At 44.9% G+C, this 20,249-nt stretch overlaps 1 protein-coding gene across 7 annotated transcripts in view; it reads left to right on the top strand.

Annotated features, from left to right (window-relative positions):
- PPP1R12B (protein phosphatase 1 regulatory subunit 12B) overlaps nt 1-20,249 on the top strand; it is an 880,212-nt gene that overhangs the window by 2,233 nt on the left and 857,730 nt on the right. The gene's annotated exons all lie outside the window — the stretch shown is intronic.

The following is a 20,249-nucleotide window of genomic DNA, read 5'->3' on the forward strand; positions in this document are numbered from 1 at the left end:
AGGGGGGGTTATTAACCGCTTGGAAATTAGCTTTTACTTTAGCTGTTACATATCGTAACATTCTCACGTCTACAAACTCGCTGGTGCCTTGTACACAGATTTCTTTTTGCATCTTGAAAAGCTTTAAAAGAGAAACCACATGAAAGCGGCAGAGAGTGGGTTTAATGTGCGAGAGAGAGGGAGCTAGAGGGGGTAAGAAGACAGAGAGAGAGAGTTAGAGTGAGAAAGACCGAGAGAGAGGGAGCTAGAGTGAGAAAGACAGAGAGAGAGGGAGCTAGAGTGAGAAAGACAGAGAGAGAGGGAGCTAGAGGGAGTAAGACAGAGAGAGGGAGACAGAGGTAGCTAGAGGAAGTAAGACAGAGAGAGAGAGAGGGAGCTAGACAGAGAGAGGGAGCTAGAGGGAGTATGATAGAGAGAGAGGGAGCTAGAGGGAGCAAGAGAGAGAGGGAGCAAGACAGAGAGAGAGGGAGCTAGAGGGAATAAGAGATGGAGGTAGAGGGAGCAAGACAGAGAGAGAGGGCGCTAGAGGGAGTAAGACAGAGAGAGAGGGAGCTAGAGGGAGTAAGACAGAGAGAGAGGGAGACAGAGGGAGCTAGAGGAGTAAGACAGAGGGAGAGAGAGGGAGCTAGACTGACACAGAGGGAGCTAGAGGGAATAAGACAAAGAGAGAGGGAGCTAGACAGAGAGGGAGCTCGAGAGAGCTAGACAGAGAGAGGGAGCTAGAGGGAGTAAGACAGAGAGAGAGGGAGCTAGAGGAAGCTAGACAGAGAGAGGGAGCTAGAGGGAGTAAAACAGAGAGAGAGGGAGTCAGAGGGGGCTAGAGGGAGCAAGACAGAGAGAGGGAGCTAGACAGAGAGAGGGAGCTAGAGGGAGTAAGAGAGAGAGAGAGGGAGCGAAAGGGAGTAAGACAGAGAGAGAGGGAGCTAGAGGTAGTAAGAGAGAGAGAGGGAGCTAGAGGGTGGAAGACAGAGCAAGGAGCTAGAGGGAGTACGACAGAGAGAGAGGGAGCTAGAGGGAGTAAGACAGAGAGAGAGGGAGCTAGGCGGAGCAAGACAGAGAGGGAGCTAGAGGGAGTAAGAGAGAGGGAGCTAGAGGGAATAAGACAGAGAGAGAGGGAGCTATAGGGAGCAAGACAGAGAGATGGGGGGCTAGAGGGAGTAAGAGAGAGAGAGAGAGAGAGCTAGAGGGAGTAAGAAAGAGGGGGCTAGAGGGAGTAAGACAGAGAGAGAGGAAGCTAGAGGGAGTAAGGCAGAGAGAGGGAGCTAGAGGGAGCAAGACAGAGAGAGAGGGAGCTAGAGGGAGTAAGAGGGAGCTAGAGGGAGTAAGAGAGAGAGCGGGAGCTAGAGGGAGTAAGAGAGAGAGTGGGAGCTAGAGAGAGTAAGACAGAGAGAAGGAGCTAGAGGGAGTAAGACAGAGAGAGAGGGAGCTAGAGGGCGTAAGGCAGAGAGGGAGGGAGCTAGAGGGAGTAAGACAGAGAGAGAGAGAGAGGGAGCTAGAGGGAGTAAGACAGAGAGAGGGAGCTATACAGAAAGAGGGAGCTAGAGGGAGTAAGACAGTACCTAGCACCGTACATTTCCGACAGAGGTAGTCCATGCGGTAAGTCGTGAGGGGGTGACACCATGAGTTACCTGCACCGGGTGACACCAACCCCAGTGACGCCACTGCTTTCACCCTAGGTAAAGACTGAATACTTGTAAAGTGTCACTTTGGTTTTGTTAGCTAAAGAGTCCTAAAATGAAAATCAAGTCAACATAAGCTCTGTGACCGCTCTTGAAAGCAATGAAACAACTTTGGGTTCCCATATGTTATTTTCTGTGACTGCCTATGGAATTGTATTTTAAGGCTGAGTCTGCAGTATTTATTGTATTTAAACACAATATACTGTGTTTGGCATAGTAGATGATCAGCCATTAAAAAAAATCCTTGACAAAATAAAATGGTGTCAGCGCTATTAATATTACATGTCTTTAGCTGTCAGTAATCTGGTGGCTGGAAGTGTCCGTCTTAAACATTTCAGTCCATATTTTCCGTGCTGCTGTAAATATTATTTTAATTGGAGCATGCCATCAAGCACGATTCCATTGCACTGTTAAATTGCTGAATCGTTGTTCATGCTAGAATAATACATTTCCCCTGGGGATTAGGAAAAAAAAGGTTGGAAGTGTCCTGCCTGTTCTGCGGTTGCAGAAGTAGAGGATCCCGTATATTTTGTATTGCCCTGCAGAAACTATGATGAGCCCATGATATCCCAGGAAATGCGTCTAGGTTCTAAACTTGTGCAAATATTAAGTTTTAAGCTGGAAGTTATTTACACTTTTTTGCAAGGTAAAGACACACAATATGATGTACACTGATGGTGGGTCTGTTCGGGTGGCAGCGCCAATTTGCCCTTGACTAGCAAATTATTTCACACAAACTCTTAGCAGTAATGATGAGGAGTTCAAACCCCATTAGTTATAGGTGAGATAACCGTTCCTTCATTGTGATTAGGGACCACTATCTTAACTTTCTGGATTTCTATGTTGTACATTTTGAATTTGTCTTACTATATCTGCACCACTTGGAATTTGTTTGTGACTTATTTAAATAGTACTAAATAATTGTGGTGTGGAATTTGTATTTCACTACAGATAAGTTTATATAATGGCCAAGTGTTTCATGTTGAAAAGGTGCTTCCCTGGGGCTGTGTATTCTTTCATGGAAATGATACAAGAGTCTTTGTGGACCTGTAGTTTTAAGCATTATTGATCAAACATCAGTTTATGCAATTGTTACTATTTATGATTGCATTATTTGTTGAAGTTGAGTCTGTGCTTATTTTTACAATTTAAAAATGACATAAGATATAGTTGATAACCACTGTCTGAGAACAGTGCTTTTTAGGTCTCGCCTGAGCCAGCTCACATTTGCTGGTTTGCTAGGCATTTAGTAAGGACTTTAGACTCAGAACACACGCTGGTGCGTGTGCTTTTTTTTCTTCTTTCATCTCCCGCTTTTGGCCTTTGCATGCGTCCTTCCTAAGAAAGACAGCATGCAATTGGCCAGAGGTGGGTGTCCGCCCTGCCTTCCCCCTCACCTGACCTAATGAACTCTGGAGCGAGCAGCAACGTAGCCATGTGCCATCTGTTTTTTAGGTCTCGCCTGAGACAGCGCATGTACTGTCTCGTCGAAACATTTAGTAAGTGGCTTTTAAAATTGCCACTAGAGGCTTTTGCTGGCCTTCAGCTTGCGTTCACGAGCTCGTGCACAGTTGCCAACTTTTTTTATTGCTGTAATCGGGCTACTCTGGTTGCACTACCCCCTCCCTTTTCCCCCTCGCAGTCAGCTTCATTTGTATCTTCAGCTGTGAATCATGCTCCTCTGCTTTTACTCCCCCCCCCCCCTCCTCCCCTCCTGTTAATCAGTTTTATTTGTGTCTTCTATCACTGTGAATGCTCCTGCTTCCACCAGGCGCCCACACCACCAGCCGTCAGTACACGCTTTCACAGGGCACCCACACCACCAGCCGTCAGTACACGCTTTCACCGGGCACATACACCACCAGCCGCCAGTACACGCTTTCACCAGGCACACACACCACCAGCCGTCAGTGCACGCTTTCACCAGGCACACACACCACCAGCCGTCAGTGCACGCTTTCACCAGGCACACATACCACCAGCCGTCAGTGCAGCAGGCAGGCTCTTCTCAGAGTTTCTTGGTACATATGTGTTTGATGCCCGGGAGGGAGTGGGTCGAGTTTCCTTAAACCATGCTGAGTATGGAGGTGCAGTGCATGAACTCCTTTGTGAGTGATTCATGCTGCCTGGGGCTCACTCACTCCACACTTGTAAATTGCGCCTGCACCTGGCTTTTTCTCATTTGCAAAGTTCTGGGCATGCGCACTGCTAGGCAGCCCCCACGCCCCCGGGAATGACTGCTTCCTACAACCAGAATGAAAATAACATTCAGAGCAATGAAAACCAGTTCATTTGATGCAAAGAAATGTTAACAAAAAACATGTCCAGCTATTGTAGATCTGGAAACTTAAAGCAGGAACAAAAAACAAACCAGCATTGGCATAGCCAATAGGTCTTCCCTTTTGGACCCTATAAGTATTTAGTTATGCAGCAGAATGTACTTGGTGCAACAACACCAACTGTTGCATGGCTAAACACTTGTAAGGTCCCAAATGCGTGACCTATTGGCAATGCCACTGCTTGTTTGATTATCAGCGGCTGCGCGCAGTGTGCCAGATGGAGGGCAGGCTGCATTCCAGTCTCATGTTACTTGTTATATTGTATTTTATAACACTTGTTTCTAGTTTTTACGCCTTGTACATAACAGGCGTTGCTATCACCCAATTTAATTTCGGTCAATTTACCAGCCTCAGAAGGATGGAAGGTCAAATAGGCTCTGTTGGCTTCAGACTTGGACCTGTATAGCACTGCACCACATCTCGGGGTTTAACTCCCTGCGCCATCCATGCTCGATCGGTTTCCACTCACTGCGGGCTCTAAGAACACAGTCTCTCCATTGCCACCACCTATATCCCACCTCCAGGACAGGACCGCTCCCATGTCGACTCCCTATCTATGAGAGCACTCCAGTACCCAAAAGATGGCTCAGTGAGTTATGGGCTATCTGCTGACATCTGTTAACCTTCATACCACAAGATCAAATCATTGTCTGGGCATGTTAGCCTTTCATTCTCCCGATGTCATTAAGTCAAAGAGCACAGCACAAAAGCACGGAGTTGTGTGGAAGATTTTATGACGGAGTTCCCCCTATTTAATGAAGTCCACTGAGCCGCCATTAGTTCTTGGGTCACAGGTGGTGGTGATTCATGGACTGCTGGATCCATTCCAGGAACCTACGCTCGACTCTTGGGTACAGGTGAGAATCCCTGCTCAGCTATTCAGGCTTTCATCCTTGCAAGGTCGACAAACTCAGTATTAAAATTCTACTGAGTTAGTGGCACTCAACAACTTTTTCTCAGTGCCCAAGGGGTGAAGGTGCACTTTGAAAGTACTGTATATTAAGTGTGTGGACAATGAAAGTGCAGCCACAGTGTTACCTCATACTATATCACCACTGGATTTTTACTGCTCAGAATGCATACATTTTCTCTGAGTCCCTATATTGTTTTAGTACACAACAGGTACAATAAACCACGTCACTCAAAGTGGGTTTGCCCCTAAAATAATTGACCCTAGTTAAGTGAGACCCGGTATTTCCAAACCCTGCACCACCTACTCTTTATACTAGGATCAGAATTACAAAGGTTTGGGTAATTACCACATACCTCGTAATTTTCCCCGAGTTAAATTTCACGTTACCAGAGGAAAATACCCAATACAAAGCAGCACCCTCTCTCCCATTACCCACGTTTTGTTTACTGTCACTTGTCCCTGCTCTGTACGATTGTCAGTGTTGGTAACCTCGTTTTGGATTTCATTTTTTCAGCGGTCAGTGCCTCCTTGTCCCATTTGTTTATTTGATGTACTGTGACTGTGCTTCTGTCTCGGTGCTCATTTGTCTGGATTGGGGCGATTTTCGAATATACGTCTGTCTTCATGCCTGGAGTCCAACTTAATCTGCTAGATTCTGTGCCTCGCTCTCAAGGTAATGTTCAAAGTGTTCCCTGTCCCAGTGTCTATACATCAACGGAACGCGAGGGTTTGCGGAAATAGGCGCAGCGGCTTTGGTGACAGGCTCCCACAAAATCGTGGCAGAATTAAGTCAATGCAAACCCTCATAGTTCATGAGCCATACTAATGCAGAGCTTCAAGTACTTTTTTTCAAGATTTGAGAAAGAAGTAGCAGCCACCAACTGAATTTTTTAGGTGCATATTTTTCACGTAGCCAAGGGCAGGGTGCACCTTAGCGTGTGCACCCCACCCGGACTACATTCTTTGGTCCCAACGAAAACCCTATATTAACAGCAGACCATACTGTAGACCATATTTTAATATTTCATCACTCTTTTTCCTGTACACCGGAGTCCTTCCTAATTAGGCATTGGTGTCCAGCTAAATTAAAACGATTTTATCATTGCCCATACACTCCAAAATAAAATTTAAGAAAGCGAGTAGTCTATTGGACAATTTTTAAATACCACCACATCACTTGTTTTTTAAAAATTCACATATAAAACTGAAAAAACGAAACCCGCTCCACTGTAGTCAGGTGTCTCAGCACATCTGGATGGCACTCGGCTGTCCGGGTGGGACCCCGATGATGAAGCATGTCACCAACCAGGTTGGTGAGTGAGGGGTTTTCAAAACAAAGGATGAATCTGTCCTTTTAGACACTCCAGTGCACCTCTTTTCTCCCCCTGAAGAGATAAAAGCACAACCAGGGGGTACTCCTCCATTTGTTTGCTTATATATCCTGATGCCCATGCATGTTTGTCGCCTAACCCCGCTGATGGTCCATTTTTAGGTCTCGACTATTATATCCCGCAGGGATAAATAGACGAGAGTAATGTAGTTGAAACAAACTCTCTGACCAAGCAGATTCTATGCGGATTTCTCACAATGCATGTTAACTCTTGAAGCGTGACGCTTCTCTAGCGCGCGCTTGGCCTCGCACACCACCATCAAAGGCTTCTGCTCCCCCTCACTCATACCCCATCCCATATGCTCCTTTCCTCCCTCCCACTCACTGGCTCCCCCGCCCCCCCCCCACCAGGCTCTTGAAGCGCGACGCTTCACCAGCTCTTTCCTCCCACTCGCTCACTCCCCTTCACCCCCCGCCCCCACACCCATCCGACTTGTTTTTGGGTCTCGAACACTGTTTCCTACGCCCAAAGTCGGCAGCTTGCTTCTGCCCTTCTCTGCTCTTCAGGCCCAGCTTGTTTTGGTTGACTCTTCACTCTTGGAGCTCACACACAGGATTTGCATTTCTAGGTTTTTTGCTAATCCGACTTAGTCAGAGGGCATTTCTAATCTAACGTAGTTCCAGGGCTTTTTTCCATGCATCCCTGCACTTCGGCCTCCCGCTTTGGCTTTCGAGCAGCATTTGAATGTCTTTGATCAGGGCGGTTTGAGGGCCCCCAACCCTTGTTTTATTTTGCTCCAGAATGTTAGTTTACCGGATCCTGGATGCCTTTAAATTTAATTATTACGTCTGCATTTTTAAAATAGAGCCGGCGGGACTCGAACACTGTTTCCTACGCTTAAAGTCTGCAGCTCGAGCCACATCCCTATACATGTATACTTGCAGCCAATCACAATATGGCCACTATTGACGGCCGATACTTTCAACTCCTCTTTCCATGTCAATCCTGTTGGTATTTATATGACATCTGAGGTTTAAACAATCGGCCTCGGAGTTATCTACATTGCGTGTTTACTCTTGTACATGCCTTCAGTTTCTTACACTTCTGACGGGCCTCAGACAGGCGTTTTTCAAAGGTTGGCAGAACTAGATCAGTGATGTGCTGCTCACTTGGGTTAACTCTTGGGTTCACATGTTAACTCTTGAAGTGTGACGCTTCTCCAGCGCGCGTTTGGCCTCGCACACCACATCAAAGGCTTCTGCTCCCCCTCACTCACACCCATCCCCATATGCTCCTTCCCTCCCTCCCACTCGCTGGGTCCCCCGCTCCCCACCCTCCACCAGGCTCTTGAAGCGCGATGCCTCACTAACTAGATTATGTTGTATCCTGAAGAAATGATTGACACTGGCTGACCCTCCCACCCATCTAACTTGGAAAACCAGATATATGCGCACTTTCTGTGACTGCTGCCCAAAGGCCAAATCATTTCTCATTGCCGTGTGTCTCTTTAACTCGCTCCTATATTCCGCACCCAGTGCTTTCCCCTCCGGTGCTGGCATCTGAGCTCCCCTTTAAATAAGAGAATCTAATTTCCCTTCCTGTCAGACACGTATCTAGATGTCAATTACATGCAGCCTACCGACTCTCATTAGCTTCTCATCGAACGGCCTCTCTAGAGGGCTGTGATGTAAACAATGTTATTTCCGCCTCAAGCTCCCGCGGCCCATTTCCAAAGACTAAAATCATATGAACAGCCAACATGATAACTTTCCACAATTTCCCACAACCGATCTTAAGCACTCCCAATAGCAGAGGCACAGGCATGCTTTCAAGACTCGTTTTTTATTTGGTTCCGAGCCTCTTGTTTTATATTGTCACATGACTATTGCAATTCAGGAAAGTTGACATTTTCCAGCAAAATTACATTTGTGGCATGCTTTGAGGGGGAGCAGGCAGTGACTACTTTCAACACATTTTTAAGCATTCTAAGACATACAAAACATTATTCTTTACATTTATGTTGCAGTTTCACAAAAAAATGGGAAGACGATCTAATTAATCTATAGGTGTCCACAGTCCGCTCCTGCGCAATTAAACCACTGCTTATTTTCTCCAATAGAATACCTCCAGATCTGTTTCCCACATGAACATATCTTGTTTTTTTATATGTTCAGGCGCCACCCAAGATCCCCTCTCCGCACTGCTGCATCTGTAAATTCAAACCCCCCATTCCCTGCCAGGTTTGTCTCCCCTTTCACTTCTGCCCGCTTTTAATTATTTATTTAGTTGTATGCATTGCTTGTTTAGTGGAGCCAGCTTTTAAATTTTTTTTTGTTTTTGAGCGGCATCCAAGAGCACCTCGCCGCACTGCTGCATCTGTAAATTTAAACCACCCTTCCCTGCCAGGTTCTCTTCCCCTCGTGCTTCCCGTGACTGCCCATAGTCCCCACAGCTATTAGCAATCCTACAATACGGCCACACAAGGCAAAAACTTCTTCAAACAAGCATTTACAATGCAATAGGTCTCAAATTTACGCATGTTTAAGCCATTGCCATTGTAAATGACAATGCCTTTTATTTGTTTTACAAACAAAAACATAAATAAAAAGCATTGTCATTTACAATGCAATAGCTCAAACCCGCATAATTGCGAGACATACTGCATTGCACCACTCCACGCCACAGCACCACTCCACGCCACAGCACCACTCAACGCCACAGCACCACTCAACGCCACAGAGCACCACTCAACGCCACAGCACCACTGAACGCCACAGCACCACTGAACGCCACAGCACCACTCAACGCCACAGCACCACTCAACGCCACAGCACCACAGCACCACTCAACGCCACAGCACCACTCAACGCCACAGCACCACTCAACGCCACAGCACCACTCGACGCCACAGCACCACTCGACGCCACAACGCCACAGAATCACTCAGCAACACTGAATGTCTGTTCTTGGATTTTCATCACAATAAAATACACTGAACATAATCTTCCCAAAAGTTATTTAGAAAAGTTTAAGCTATTGCCATTATAAATTACAATAACTTTTATTTAAGTATTCGTTATTAAAAAAATAAAAGCCATTGTTATTTGTAATATTAATACATCTAAGTCATGTAAATACAACACATCTTGCATCACAAATGCTATAGGTGTCACGTTTGCGAAAGTTAAAACTATTGGCATTGTAAATGACAAAGCTATTAATTTCGCTATTTTCAAAACCAACACATAATAAAAAAAATTGTCATTTACAATACCAATAGATCAAACTTTCCTAATGCGAGACCTATTGCATTGCAAATGCTTGTTAATATTGTTGCCTTAAACCGCACACATCTGCTTGAAATCAGACGCTTAGCATAGCCAATAGGTCTCGCCTTTGGGACCTTCTAAGTGTTTAGTTATCCAGCACAATATTCTTCGTGCAACTCCAGCACCATAGTCCGTGATTGAAATGGATAGGAAAAGGGTTCACTTACCTTGGTATAAGATTTATATTTGTTTTTATTGTCTGTGTAAAACGTTTAGTAGTAGTTACATTTATTTTTCTAATTTTGCATTTTTAGTTCCATAGTGGGATGTGGGTTTATAGGGGAATAGGGTGGGAAGTTATTTAATTCCCTCAAATTTGAAATCGCTCCGATATCCTTCGGGATCAAGTTTGCGCTATATAAAACTTTATAAATAAATAAAACAACATCAACTGTTGCATGGCTAAACACTTATAAGGTCCCAAAGGCGAGACCTATGGGATATGCCAATGCTTGTTTATTAATTTTGTTATGGTAGTTTAGGCTAAGAATCTGCCATGGATTACATGGGATCTGGGGTTGTTAGACAGATATCTTTTCACAACGGATTAAAAAAAATACTTTTATGGTTTATGATTGAATAAGTTTGTCTATCTTTTATGCAGTTTCTTATGATTCATATTTTTTCCTATCTAAATATCTTATCGATCTGATGTGTAGGGTGAAAGATGCCCCTAAGGTTTCTTTGTCTAAATTTTTATATTAAAAACTTATATTTTTTATTCTCGACAGACTAACTCAACCATCTCTTGGTTCATACACATCCATAATTAGGTACTTTGATGCCATAAGTTATGTTGGGAATTCGAGCAACCCAGATAGCATCATCGCTCTGGTTAAATAAGTCTTTGTTTCCCTAAATGTGGGGAGTTGTAATTTTCCTATTTTTTTCTTTTTTATTAATATTGTTTAAAAGTGAATATTTAAATATATATTGGACACCATGGTAATGGGCATTGTGATAATGCAAGTTTGGCATTGGTGTGCCCTGTGGGATTTATGCACCTTACAGTGTGGTTGTGGTCAATGGGGGAGGTTGTTATGGCACTGTATTCAGATCTGGAATATTCCTTGTAATAAGTTGCATATTTTTATATTTAGAGAGGATATTTTTACTGGGCCATGTTGTCAATTGCAACCTATCCTTACAACTGAATATTTTCCACTCTGTGAAATCTGCAGAGTTATGGGCTGTGAGTAACCTAACCAGCCATCCTGCCTAGTACAATTCTGATTGGAAGGAAATGGAAATGGCTTAATTTGCCTGCCTTCCGTGCGCCCATGTATTGAGCCATTGCTAGTGTTCTGAAGCAGTGATGTGAGAAACTAGATAGAGAATACTTGGAGGAGAATGTATAAAGGGATATGAGCATCTGGGAGAGGTAGACCCGGAGACTGGTTACTGAGGGAGCACGTCAAAGTGCCAATACCCACCTGCATATGCATATGTGATGGCAGGTATACTTGCATGTCCTGGCATAGAAACAATTAGATTTCTAATAACAATTCACCCAATATAGCAATCGTGAGGCTTCAAGCTCAAATGCAGTTCTTAGGTAGGGATTTGAGTAATATCATTGAGAATGTAGGGACATGTGATGAAATATTCTTGGTGTTTTCCAAATATCTATTTTGTTTTACATTAAGGCTTGAGATTATTACAATTACCATCATTCTAAAGCATGCGTTTTATAATGTAATAAATAACATGTTCCAAAATAACAACCTTGTGGCTGTCTGTGGGGCTCCATAGCTATATAAATACTCCTGAAGATGAGTTACTCTCAGAGTTGTCTGGGTTATAACACCTCCTGTTATGCTCATTTAGATAAGAGTCAAAGGTACCTGATCGTTCTTCTTTTCTCTGAAGAGGGTATGCTATGTATTATTCCTCGTGAAATTTAAGAGATCTACCTTGATGTGCCCCATTCCTCTCAACATGCAGTTTGATCCTTAAGGGCTATTGGTGGCCTGGGACCCTGGACATAAGCTAAACACAGACTTATCTTGAGACATCCAAAGATATTTTGCGTTTCTGCTCTTAAGATTGTAGAGGTGTTCCCCTATTCTGCTTGGGGCTGTAATGTGCTTGACCAAGTCAAAGAATCAGTCCATATAAAGCTATATTGAGTCTTTGCAAGCAATGGCTGGACAATCAGAGGAGATTGTATTGGATGTGGTTGAGGTACCAGAAAATGATTGGACAATCCTTTCCGACCATAGGACTTCAAGGGGATTCCTATTAAATTGGTGTTAAGTAGTGCTAGTAGTTGGTGCAGATCCAATTGTACCACAGGATGTTTCCCTCCTGAATTGAACTGGAGGCTGCAGATACAGCAAGGCTATTCACAAAGTAGTAAAGATTGATCCTCCATCCTGGAATGATCCTGTTGTTCTTATTGAGGTGTCCCTGATTTACATTCAGCCCTTAACATTATTTCAGGGTAAATTTCCACATATAGTACAAAATATATGGTTAGGCCCACTCACATTGGCAGCGAAGACTTGGCTTCTACTAGCTATATACACCCCACGTCCAGAACAGGAGCACTTTCCAATAGCAGACACCAGAGAACTGCTTACAGAAGTTGAAAACATGTACAGACAGTTGAATCAATACATATCACAGTATCGAGGAACTGAATTAGTGGGGACTCTAGAAACACCTACATAGAGACACCATAATCCATAAACATTAAATGCTATAATGGATCGTAATACAGTTAAGGAAAATAAGATACAGTTTTGGTTAGCCAGGAAAATGTATGTACTAGAAGCGTTTCTTCATTGTACTCCACAGGATAAACACTAGATTTTTAAAATGTGCATACCGGTGAGGATGGTATCAAATATACAGTAGTTTAATGACAGGTGGTGTCTGCTACCCTTTATAGGACTGCACACTGCATTCCTTCACTTGGAATATAGTCAGAAGTATTGAAACAAATACTGGAAGAAAACGGGATGGACCCAGAGTTTCACCTGCAGCGGAAATTATAAATTAGGCTAATAGATACAGTAGCTTGAATAGGTCTGTGTAATATGAAAATTGATGTGGAACTGTTCAGAAAGAAGTAGATTGGCCATACATTGTAGTCCAGGTTTATATCTCCATGGGGAGTGATCCGTAAGGATTAAAACCGCAGAGACCCCATTTTAAGATTAAGATAGAAAATAAAGATCTTGTAATGGAGCGGAAGCCAGAACCATAGCGATCCCATGCACACAGTATTATTTTCTAGAATAAATGTAAAAAGAAACCACAATTTTATTGCAAATATGAAAAGTAGGGAGGCTATCATCTGAGATCGCTGATATCCACGACCGCTTCATCACCACGACCGACCAGACTACGCCAGGCTCCATTCCCCCTGTGAACACCACCAGCGCCAACCGCCTGACCTTGTGGTCCAACGACGATGAGACACGCAAGGTCATGAACTCAATCCACTCAGGATCCCCGTCTGACCCCACCACTTATTCAACAAAACAAACACAGCCATCGCACCCCAACTGCGGAAAGTCATCAACATCTCCTTTGAAACGGCGACATTCCCGTAAAGCTGGAAGCACACTGAAATCAACACCCTCCTCAAGAAGCCCTCAGCGGACCCCAAGGACCTCAAGAACCTCCGGCCCATCTCCCTGCTCCCGTTCCCGGCAAAGGTCATCGTGAAAATTGTCAACATGCAACTGGGTCACCACCTGGAAGTTAACATCTTGGACCCCTCCCTGTCCGGATTCAGACAAAACCACAGCACCAAGACGGCCGTCATCGCTGCCATAGACAACTTCATGCGCCAACTAGACAACGGCGAAGCATCAGCCCTCATCCTCCTGGACCTGTCAGCCGCCTTCAACACGGTCTGCCATCGCACTCTAAAGACACGCCTCCTAGAAGCCGGAATCCAAGAGAAGGCTCTTGACTCGACCACGTCCTTCCTCTCCGGCACAACCCAGAGCGTCCGCCTCCCACCCTTCCGATCCAAAGCCACCGACATCATCTGCGGTGTCCCTCAGGGCTCAGCCCGACGCTGTTCAATGTTTACATGGCCCCCCTCGCACAAGTGGCCCGCCACCACGACCTCAACATCATCTCCTACGTCGATGACACCTAGCCCATCCTCTCCCTCACCAAGAACCCACACACCGCCAAAACCGACCTCCACGAGGGAATGAAGGCCGTCGCCGACTGGATGAGGAGCAGCTGTAGGAAGCTGAACTCTGACAAGACAGAGGTCCTCATCCTTGGACCCACCCCCTCAGCCTGGGACGACTCCTGGTGGCCGACCACACTGGGAACAGCACCAACACCCACTGACCATGCACGCAATCTAGGATTCATCCTCTGCTCCTCCCTCTCCATGTCCAAGCAGGTCAACGCCGTCGTCTCCTCCTGCTACAACACCCTCCGTATGCTCCGCAGGATCTACAAGTGGATCCCGACCGAAACAAGAAGAGCGGTGACACAGGCCCTCGTCAGCAGCAGACTGGACTACGGCAACGCATTCTCCACGGGAATCCCAGCCAAACACCTACGATAACTACAACGCATCCAAAACGCCTTCGCCCGACTGATCATCAACGTCCCCCCGACGCAGCCACATCACCCCCACCTGAGAGACCTACACTGGCTCCCCGTCGACAAGATGATCACCTTCAAGCTCCTCACCCATGCACTCAAAGCACTCCACAACGCCGGACCAGCCTACCTGAACAGCAGACTCCGCTTCCACACCCCCACCCGCCAGCTCCGCTCCGCTAGCCTCGCCCTTGCAGCTGTCCCCCGCATCCAACAAACGACCTCCGGCAGCAGATCCTTCTCCTACCTCGCCGCCAAGACCTGGAACACCCTCCCTACCCACTTACGGCAGACCCAAGACCTGCTCGCCTTCAGAAGGCTCCTCAAGACCTGGATCTTCAAGCAGTAGCAGCAGCCCCCCCCTCCCCTCAGCGTCTTGGGACCCTCACAGGTAAGTAGCGCGCTTTACAAGTACTCTGATTGATTGAGAGAAATAAGATCTCGAGAGAGAGAGGTCTTTCCTCTGAGTTGTATTCTTATTCTTCACAGGATAGTAGAGATAAGAAATCTGAGACAAAGGTGCCCATTCTTCCCTCGGACATGACCAGAAACAAATCAATCGGCAAGGAAGAGGGGGATATTTGGGTACTGGGACCATCAAAGTAGCCCTTTATTTAAAAAAACGGTGGGTAAAGCCAGGAAGCAGGATGTCTTCTAAGAGTTGTACTAAGGAATGTATGGTGGTCGTACTAGACAGATAGTGGAGGAGACAAATGACTATGTATAAAAAAAAATCCTGCTGGGCAGCAGAATAAAATGAATTTAGTTTGTAATGCTTGTGTAAGAAATAGATTTTTTTTTTGGGGAATATGGGATTTTCCACCTCGAGGTGTAATCGCATCTCTTGCCAAGTTGAGCCTTTAACATCACTATTAACGTGGGATCAAACTCGACCTCCCCTGGCAACTGTAGCACAGAGCAGACATACCTAAATTGGGACAAGGTGTAAATTATTTATGCTTTACCAAAACAGTAATAAAGTCAACATGCAAAGCAATAAAATTACCAAAGCAAATTAAAAAAATAGAGTAAAAAGTAATAAGAAAATGAAACCAAAATGACAAAAATCCAATAAGGGGAAGGAAACAGAGGTTTGAATTGTAGCAGTTTAAAATAGAAATCGGGCAACAAAAACCAGTGCAACAGTAAAGGTAATTGAGTGCAGTAAATCAGGAACTAAGTGCAATTTGAGGTACACTGTGATGGAGCGCTGGAATAGCAATGCCCCCACTGCTGCCTGAGAGAAAACGAATGCAAAAAAAAAACATAACTGATGCCCGTGAACACAGTAAAGACATGTCATGTGGCCCATCCTATACAACAGACCTTTGCAACTCCAGAAACTGCAACTGACTGCTTCCAACGACCATTTTCCTGTGGAGTACCCTTCATAGACCTGAAGAACAATCAGTCCTAAGCTCAGATCAATAAGCAGTAAACACAGAAAAACTGTTCATAATGAAACATTGCTAACTGCACCAGGTTTAGAACTCAAAAGTGAATCAAATTAAAACGTCAACATTCTAGTACTAGTATTGTACAACATTCAGTTGCTGACTTAACAAAATGTGACTATCTCACTGAATGAAATACTATAAGAACGTTTAACTTATAAAGTCAGAAAAGTTGCTTAATAAATGGATGAAATTCAACATAGCATAGAGCAATATCTAATGCCCCCTTAGACTTACGGTTGACTGATAAACAGCCATGATGCCTAGGGGCGAACCTGCTGGGAGGTGAAGCAGTGTGATCCCACATTTGTTTCCTGTTTCGGTTGACTGATGTTAACCTTAATCTCTTTGCTGACATGGCTCCTCATAAGAAAGATATTATTTTTTAGGATGGTGTAAGGAGAATATATTCCAGGTTGAAAGAATCCAATTACAATGATTAAAATGCTTTACAAACAAGCATTGGAAATGCAATAGGTCTCGCATTAGGAAAGTTTGAGCTATTGGTCTTATAAATGACATTTTTTTTTATTTATGTGTTGTTTTTTAAAATAGCTAAATTAATAGCTTTGTCATTTACTATACCAATAGTTATAACTTTCGCAAATGTGACGCCTATAGCATTTGTAATGCAACATGTTTTGTATTTACGTGACTTAGATGTATTGATATTACAAATAACAATGGCTTTTAATTTTTTTAAATAATTAATACTTAAATAATTTATTTAATTTGTAATGTCAATAGCTTAAACTTTTGTAAATAACTTTTGTGAAGATTATGTTTAGTGTTTTTTTATTGTGACGAAAATCCAAGAACAGAAGTGAAATATTAACATCTTTTTTGTGATTTGTAATAAAGTTTGAAAGCTTTAAAACAGCTTGAAACATTGAAAGAACATATTTGAACCAGTGATGCTGTGGTTGCGCTGAGTGATGCTGTGGTTGCGCTGAGTGATGCTGTGGTTGAGGGGGTGTGAGGGTGAGGGAGTGAAGGGGTTTGAGGGTGAGTGAGGGTGAGTGAGGGGGTGAGTGTGAGTGAGGGGGGAGAGGGGGTTTGAGGGTGAGGGTGAGTGAGGGTGTGTGAGTGTGTGAGGGTGTGTGAGTGTGTGGGGGTGAAGGGGTGTGAGGGTGTGTGAGTGTGAGAGGGGGTGTGAGGGTGCGGGGTTGAGGATGAGGGTGAGTGAGGGTGTGTGAGGGTGAGGGTGTGTGAGGGTGTGTGAGGGTGAGGGTGTGTGAGGGTGTGTGTGAGGGTGAGGGGGTGTGTAAGGGTGAGGGGGTGTGTAAGGGTGAGGGGGTGTGTAAGGGTGAGGGGTGTGTAAGGGTGAGGGGTTGTGAGAGTGTGTGTGAGGGTGAGTGAGGGTGTGTGTGAGAGTGAAGGGGTGCAAGGGTGAGGGTGTGAGGGTGAGGGTGAGTGTGAGTGTGGGTGTGAGAGAGTGTGAGGGTGTGTGAGGATGAGGGTGTGTGAGAGGGGGTGTGAGGGTGCAGGGTTGAGGATGAGGGTGAGTGAAGGTGTGTGAGGGTGAGGATGTGTGAGGGTGAGGGTGTGTGTGTGTGTGTGAGGGTGTGTGTGAGGGTGTGTGTGAGGGTGTGTGTGAGGGGGTGTGTGAGGGGGTGTGTGAGGGGGTGTGTAAGGGTGAGGGGGTGTGTAAGGGTGAGGGGGTGTGTAAGGGTGAGGGGGTGTGAGGGTGAGTGAGTGTGAGTGAGTGTGTGTGAGGGTGAGGTGAGTGAGTTAGGGGGTGTGAGGGTGAAAGGGTTGTGAGGGGGTGTGAGGGCGAGGGGGCTGTGGAATGGGATAGGTGAGACCTAAAAATCTATCCAACAGCCGTACTGAAGGAGTAATGTGAAGTTCAATAACCAATCAAATGTCAGAAGTGATCCTTCTTGTGTTAATAATAAGGTTTAGGACATCCCAGTAGAACAGCGCACAGCAAACAACCGCAGAAGGCGTAGCAGACTGCCAAGTTACGGAAGCTCCTGCACTTTTAATGGTTTTCAGCTGGCTCCCAAAATGGGGTAGAGGACTTTTATGTTCCGATTTGCTGCACAGAATTGCAAAGGAAAAGATTATAATTTTTATGAATTCCATAGTTCTTGAACATGCTGGAGAGCACCTTCAAAGCGCAAACAACGTTTTTAACAGCTTCCTTAAATCGTTGTGATTGGGTGGGTTTTTGGTGGTCAAAAGGACCGCATTCAGGCTGGTTTTCTCAACTATGGAAACTGCTGCATAACCAATGAGTCCCCTCTAAATGCACAAAGGCATTAAAGGGCTTTACCTGCAGAGCAGTGTGAACTGCAGTGGTAGATCAGCTGCTGCAGGGGAGGAGGAGAGGTAGGCTGATCACCGTGGCCCCTGCGGCTATAGAGGTGATCCGGGAGAGGTTGAGCCTGAGCGGCCGATGACGAAGGGCACTCCACTTAACCCGGACATGGGGGTGGGAGGAGTGTTGATTTTGGTGTTAAGAGGGAGGGCACCAAACGGGAGAAATGTTAAAGGTCAATGTGATTAAAAAACATGTAGGTAGTTAAGCCGCACATACGGACCAAAATGTCATATTAAGCTGAAAATAAAGTGCAGCTAAAGTATTCACACTGAATAAGGTCCGTGACCTGGAGCCCCCGCTCTGAATAGTTTTTTTTCCTAACTTGAAGGCGGGTGCCGGGATGAAACAAAGCGCAGCGCCCATGCACTTAAAACTAGTTTCATCACATAATCGTGTTGCCACATGGAAGAGAAATGTACGCATTCCACCGCTCAGTGTTTCAACAGATTTACAGAGAAGGCAGCGCAGAGAGGCACAGGTTAACGCAGCTCGACGCTCCCATTTAGCCTCTTAAAGTAACCGTACAAATGAGCCTGGATCGAGCATTAAAGAGCAACAAGCAGTGTTGTGGGAGTGGCATCGAGGGTGGCACAGGGAGATTACTAAGCCACAGCAATAGTCTCGCTTAGCGAAGCAGCTGCGCTGCATTCACTACACGAGACCTAAAAATAGTTCAGACCAAAGATGCTAGGCAAAAGAGGAGGGAATGGGACAAAAGAAAAATATAAAAGGCAAGAGACAGCAATGAAAAAGGCTTTTGATAGCAAGATAGAGGCAAGAAAGAAGGAACGAGTAGTAGAAGAGAGAATAAGGATAGGATACAGGAAGGGAAAGGGACCAGGAAAGGAGGCAGAAAAGAGGGAGGGTAAACCAGCATTGGCAAGGACAATCATTCACCAATGTTCAGCCAGTGACGTGATTGATTTTGCCAGCACCTGAGCAGCTATGTTTAAAGTCTGGATACTTTCAAAACTGCCATGACGATGCGACACGGCGGGCAGGGGAGGGGGCGGAGCGGGTAAAAAAATAAATAAACAAGACGGAGGGAAGAGAGAGAAGGGGAGGGGGAAGGAGAAATGCGACACGGCGGGCAGGGGAGGGGGCGGAGCGGGTAAAACAAATAAACACGACAGCTGGACGAGAGAGAAGGGGTGGGGGGAGGAGAAATGCGACACGGCGGGCAGGGGAGGAGGGGGCGGAGCTGGGGGGAGGCTGTGAGATGTGCACGCGCTTTTAAGCTCAATGCGCATGCGCATTGAGCTTAAGTCACGGGCACTGCAAGGAATCGCCACGATTCCTTGCAAGTTAGTTAAAGAGTGGTTAAGCCCCCATAGTCTCGCAAGCTCGATGCGCATGCGCATCGACAGGCGAGACCTAAAAAATGAAGTACACCAGGAGAGTGTCTTATGAAAGAATGCAAGTGTAACTTGGTGTTTATTTAGAAGAACTAGAATATCAATTTCTAGGACCAGCAGAGGCCATTGAAGCACCATGCACACTTCTTCATGATTTAGTTGAAGTCTTGTCTCCAAGTCTTTTTTGCAAATGATTGTGGTAGAGACACTGTGACGAAGCTACTCCTCGAATTACAGATGTATGTTTCCATGTACAAAGTATACCCTCCTCTCGCAGTGAAGACTCATAAGCAGATGTTCTGCTACAATTGGTAGGCTGATTGGTATCTGAATATATTGAATGCAAAAGGAAAAATCTTCAGTTCTTAAAGCCCCGTTCTTATTGTGAGGAATATGTCCACATTTGATGTAAAAGTTTCATATTTTAATTCCCCCATTGTGAAATTAAAAAGATGCTGAAACATTGTTCGAATCAGTCTATAACATATCTTACTTGTGTATTTAAATCTAGGTACAAAGTGATATTATTCATTTGAAATTTTAGATCAATATACTGTTTTTTTTTAATGAGTTAAGACTATAACAATAGTAATACAATCTGAATGGGTAGATGAATGTTGGCAAATTGGAAGATCAGATACCTTATTTCTTGCATGTTGTTTTCTACAGTGTTTCATATTATTGAAGGATACTGTCCACAAAACGTTTTCATTTTGCTAATGTTAATGAATTGTTGATGCTTTCAAAAGATAAAATCAATTCTCGTTTTCAAACTGAAAATGTGTAGCGGGTACTGAGTAATGATGAAATGCAAAGATCATATAAAATGGCCTAGCTTTCGTAACAGAAAGTTTCGATTCTATTAAGGACACGGAGGCAAGGATTACGCTTTTCTCTCTTTACTTTATTAACACCAGCCATTTAGGTGAACAACAAAATACT

The sequence above is a fragment of the Lissotriton vulgaris genome, chromosome 5 (genome assembly GCF_964263255.1).
Source record: "Lissotriton vulgaris chromosome 5, aLisVul1.2, whole genome shotgun sequence".
NCBI classification, from domain to species: Eukaryota; Metazoa; Chordata; class Amphibia; order Caudata; family Salamandridae; genus Lissotriton; species Lissotriton vulgaris.